General features: G+C 45.1%; 1 long non-coding RNA gene across 1 annotated transcript; it reads left to right on the plus strand.

The window, feature by feature from the left end:
* The first annotated feature begins 328 nt into the window (after window positions 1-328).
* On the plus strand, window positions 329-5,534 carry LOC310862838. The gene is made up of 3 exons (XR_014569626.1): window positions 329-469; window positions 1,308-1,511; window positions 4,745-5,534. It is a non-coding gene; the product is annotated as an uncharacterized lncRNA (long non-coding RNA).
* The last annotated feature ends 319 nt before the right edge of the window (window positions 5,535-5,853 follow it).

Consider the following 5,853-nt stretch of genomic DNA (forward strand, 5'->3'; position numbering starts at 1 on the left):
GTGAAAACCTCTTTCTAATGCTTGGATGTTTCCCGTCTTTTTATTAGCTACGGCATACTTCTCTGGACCATTCTCACTGGAGAGAGTAGTCCCTATGCAGCTGGTAAACTATCTGCATGCACGCACGCACGCACGCACACAGACACACACACACACACACACACACACACACACACACACACGTGCACACACACACACACACACACACACACACAGACACACACACACACACATACGCACACACACACACACACACACACACACACACACACACACACACACAATGTAAATGTTCCTGTATTTTATGTAGGGTTGGACCGGTCCTTGTTGGAGTTCCAAATTCGCACAAGGGGAGCGAGACCAGATCTTTGTAAAATCGATGTCCAGAAAGCAGCTGGATTAGATGAGCTGGTGGAGCTCATGCAGAGATGCTGGGACTCTGAGCCCAACAAGAGACCTTCGTTTGGAGGTAAATCTACCTTTGTCACTGCACCAGTGAGAAGCTCTATTGAAATCACAAAAGATTATTCGTTGCACTAATAAAAAGCGTTTTTGTTTTTGAGGCGCTAAAGGTACTCTAAAAGTTGCACAGCTTTTTGCACACACATCACAAGAGGTGGAAAATTACGTATTCCAATCGTCTCACAAAAGGGGCGTGGCATGATAGCTCAATAGTGCCCCCCCCTACAAATGTTTGTGCTTGAAGCCCCACAACGGTTTCACCTTTATGTATGAAGATTGGTACACACCTGGTACACACCTGGTACACACCTGGTACACACCTGTATTATGTTGTTAACCTGACTCCGCCAGATGGAGGCAGTATTGGGTTCTCCTCCTACCTCCATCTGGTCTCTCAAACAGAAACGATGAACCCGGAAGCAGCGGGACAAAAGTCTGATATCTCCATACTAGCTGTGGCACAGCTTCAATATGTCATCAGTCTTGTGTTGATCCCGCCTCTAGCGGCCTCATACAGCCGCTGAGACGCATATCGCTCCTCTAGCGGCCTCATACAGCCGCTGAGACGCATATCGCTCCTCTAGCGGCCTCATACAGCCTCATATCGCTCCTCTAGCGGCCACATACAGCCTCATATCGCTCCTCTAGCGGCCTCATACAGCCTCATATCGCTCCTCTAGCAGCCTCATACAGCCTCATATCGCTCCTCTAGCGGCCGCATACAGCCGCTGAGATGCATATCGCTCCTCTAGCGGCCGCATACAGCCGCTGAGACGCATATCGCTCCTCTAGCGGCCGCATACAGCCATATAAAAAGAAAGATTATTTTTGTTTTTTCATTTCAGAATGCGTTGAAGTGACACATGGTGTTTTTTCAAGACACGAGGAGGGAATCTCTGCTGCCTGTGACCTCCTGAGACCTCCGCCTCCTCCTGTTCCTGCTCCACCTGGTGCTCCAGGGAGCACCGACACCCTGACTCCTCCGCCTCCTCCTGTTCCTGCTCCTCCTGGTGCTCCAGGGCTCACCAACAGAACGGCCTTTTTAAAACGTGAGTCCATGTTGACACACAGCTTCATGGAAAATAACGTAACAACATCCGGAAACCACAACAAATTATATATATATATATTTATCCAAATGACCAAATAAGAAAATAAAGAAGTGTAGAAACAACAAAATTAGAAAAAAAAACATTAAAAAAAACATAATTATGGCGGTCACAGTTAATGGAAATAAAATGAAGTAACTCTGAGGGCCACTAGGGGGCCTTTAGTGTAGTAGAGAGAGAGAGAGAGTGAGAGAGAGAGAGAGGGGAGAGACAGAGAGAGAGAGACAGAGAGAGAGAGAGAGAGAGAGAGAGAGAGAGAGACATTGAAAGTGTACTGTTGACAAAACTGCTTGATTTCCACCTTTCCACAATCCCACCATTGTTTCAAGGAAATAAAACTCTCTCTAAAGTGCGCATCTAATAAAAGAGCAGTGTTAAAGTGCCAGTATGCAGATCTACCATTGAGTGATCTGAAAAACCAACAGGCAGTATAGTACACTTATTTATAAATACTGAAATGATGTTTAAAACAATACAATCTGTCCAATCTGGCCATAGCAAAAAGACTGTCTCTGCTCTGGACCATGTACATTGTCTTTACTTGTCATGCATTTCTCTCCAAACATCAGTTAAAGTGTGTGTTTCCACCAGCCGCTGCATGGCTGTTTTAGAAGGACCATGAGGCTCAACATGATTACGGTCAATCTGATCATTTTCAGTACAATTAAAATCACCAGCCAGGTATAAATATTCTTCAGGCCCACACAGATTCAAAATGTTCATTTAAAAAGTGAACTCTAGCATTTCCCAAATTAGGAGCATATACATTAATAAATAACATAGAAAAAAGTTCATACTTGGCCCTGACAACTATAAATCTGCCCTTTACAATTTCCTCAACCTCAAAGGATTTTGGCGCAAAGTCTTTGGAAAAAAGAAGTGCCACTCCACCACTGTTGTTATGAAGGTTAAAATAACCTCTCCTTCCCACTCCATCCTCCAGTCAGTCTCATTCAGAGTGCCACTGTGCGTTTCCTGGACTAAACACACATTAATATTTTTTAACTTGACCAGAAGACAGCTAGTCTTGTTTTGCATTTGACCCTCCAAATAACCTGGAATTGAGTTTCTGAACCATTTTCTTCAGTCTGTACACCTCTTGAGAGGTATAACCATTCTCTGACTTGTCTTTCATCTGAGATCTGACAGATTTTATAAACAGATTTTCATCCCCAAAATGATCTGCAACTTCTACATTTTTCATGTTTTTTGTTGTCTGCAGAAACCTTTGAATTTGCCTGATATCATAGTGTTTATCCTGTGGTGAATTCACAGACTGTGGACCAAACACAGGCTGACTTGAAAAACTGTATTGAGACAAATCACTGTCATCACAACCCCCCCATTCTTCAACTCCTCCCTCCTCCTCCTCCTCTTCTTCCCCCTCCTCCTCCTCTTCCTCCTCCTCCACCACCTCTATGTCTTTAGACACACACTCTGTCTGTCTCTCCTTCTGGCTTGAGTGCCCTTATTATCTTTTCCTTTTCTTTTGAGAGTATTAACCTCTGCAGTTATATCCATCTGAACTGTTTCATCAACAACCACACTTCCTTTCTGACTGACACCTGACATTAGAGATCGGTGTAGAAAGGGGAGACACAGAAACAAATGATCCGTTTCCTTGTCAGTCCTGGTATTAGCGCATTCATTGTTTACCAAACAAATTAACAATGCGCCCAGCACAGCGGAACACCACATTAAACTGAACCCACTGTGAAAACTGTTACTAAATAACAAAACAAAGAAAAAAGAAAAGGAAAGTTTGAAAGAAACAAACTTAGGAAACAAACCAAACGCTTCTGACACACTCAGCAGCACATCCACACCCACTCAGAGAGAGAGAGAGAGAGAGAGAGAGAGAGAGAGAGAGAGAGGGGGAGAGAGACAGACAGACAGACAGACAGACAGACAGACAGACAGACAGACAGACAGACAGACAGACAGACAGACAGACAGACAGACAGAGAGGGGGGGGAGAGAGAGAGAGAGAGAGAGAGAGGGGGGGGGGGAGAGAGAGAGGGAGAGAAAGGGGGGGGGAGAGGGGGGAGAGAGAGAGAGAGAGAGAGAGAGAGAGAGAGAGACAGAGAGAGAGAGAGAGAGAGGGGGGGGGAGAGAGAGAGAGAGAGGGAGAGAAAGAGGGGGGGGGGAGAGAGGGGGGGGAGAGAGAGAGAGAGAGAGAGACAGAGACAGACAGAGAGAGAGAGAGAGAGAGAGACAGAGAGAGAGAGAGAGAGAGAGAGAGAGAGACATAAACAACATACACAACGGGCTGCTATAGCTACACGTCGCACTGAGACAACAGACTGAGCATGTTTACAAGTTCTGTTCCGACCATAGACTAAAAAATATGGACAAAGCGTTCCCCGGGTCTAACATGAACGTAAAATTAAGCCTGAAATTCCTTGCACTCTAATGCACTGTAAGTCGCCATCTTTCTTGATCCGTTCTGGTCCAGCTGGCCATTGGCTGGCCCAGACATGGTCCAGCTGGCCATTGGCTGGCCCAGACAACGAGGCGGGACTTCCCCCCTTCTTCTCCGTTGGTTTTTATTTTGACTCGAGTGGGAGGGGAATCCCGATCATAGACTGTAACGGTAGCCACGCCCCTCAGAACATACGCGACTTTATGGTAATTTATTTTATAAATGGGACCATACATTTTCCAAAAAGAATATTATGACATTAGAAATTAGACTTTAAACTAGTAACTGGAAGCAGGAAGTATTCATGACCATGTTTATTAAGGTAATACAGTCTAGGTGAAGTTGGGCCAAAATACATGGGCCTCTATGGAGCTATGGGGCTTTTTGGGTCCAGTCCAGCGCCACAACAGGCCATTATATGAACTTCAAAAGAGGCTTCACGAAATATCTGGCTGACTGCCCCCCTGGTTCCGACGTGGAAACGTGCGCGCGCTTGTCAGTCTACTCACTAACACTCGCTCTCTCTCTCTCTCACACACACACACACACACACACACACACGCACACACGCACAAAGTTTGTTGGGACGCTGAAATGTGCGCGTGCGGGTGTCAGTCTTCTCACACACACACACACACACACACACACACACACACACACGCGCACGCACACAGTTTGTTATGAGGTTGAAACGTGCGTGCGCGTGTCAGTGCATTTCATCACGTGTGTTTTCCTGTGCTTCCTCCAACAGATTCCTCTCCTCTGTCGTTGGATCCAAACACAGTGTACAGAAACCTCCTCCTGTCAGAGAACAACAGGAAGGTGACTCGGACACGTGTAGACCAACGTTATGCAGATAACCAGAAGAGGTTCACCATTTACCGTAATGTGTTGAGTAAAGAATGTTTATCTGACCTGTTCTACTTTGAAGTGGAATGGAGTGGAGAGGGGGTTGGTATAGCACTGTGTCAGGATGACGTCAGCAGAACGGATAGGGATCTATCAGCCTTTGGATACAGTCCTCAGTCATGGATGTTATATTACCGTGATAGTGATAAACGCTACAGGTTCCGTCACAACAGCATTGAGACTGAAGTGTCAGGACCGGTTCCCTCCACAAGGGGGAGCCACAGGGTGGGGGTGTACGTAGACCCCCCAGCAGGTGTTCTGTGTTTCTATGATGTGTGCGGAAACACAATGAGTCTCCTTCACACCGAGAGGACGACCTTCACACGACCTCTGCTTGCAGGGTTATGGGTTAGACATGGATCTACAGCAGAGATCTCTGAGATCTGGTGAACATGTTGAACCTCTATACTAACAGCTGAGCGGGGTTCTCCAGGGCTCTGTCTGTACTTGGAGCAGTCTAGGAAAATGTTTAATTTCCTTTGTTTTTAAAGCAGGTTTAGTTTAGATTCTGTGAAAATGTGTTTTCTTTTTAATTAGTTTTAAGTTTTTATTGTCGGCCTAATGTATTGGTGTCACTCAGGGATGAGATTCAAAAAGCTAAATCAAATAAAATAAAATATCAGAACAGCCTCGTTTGACTTTTCTTTCCTGTGTTTAATGTTGAAACATAAATATTTACATAAAGTATATACAGTTGAAGGTACAGTATTGTGTAAAAATAAAGTATATACAGTTGAAGGTACAGTATTGTGTAAATATAAAGTAAACTGTATAAAGTATATACAGTTGGAGTATGTCAGTCGTTCTTCAATCTTTCAAAAATAGCAGATCTACAAGCTCATAGCGTGCCACCGAGTGGCGCGCTACGAGCTTGTAGATCTGCTATTTTTCAATAGCTAAAGCATAACATAATGCTAACACCAAAAGGGCAGTGGGTGCTCTAGCACCCCC

Source organism: Protomyctophum parallelum, assembly GCF_964188405.1.
Source record: "Protomyctophum parallelum genome assembly, chromosome: 8".
Classification (NCBI taxonomy): Eukaryota; Metazoa; Chordata; class Actinopteri; order Myctophiformes; family Myctophidae; genus Protomyctophum; species Protomyctophum parallelum.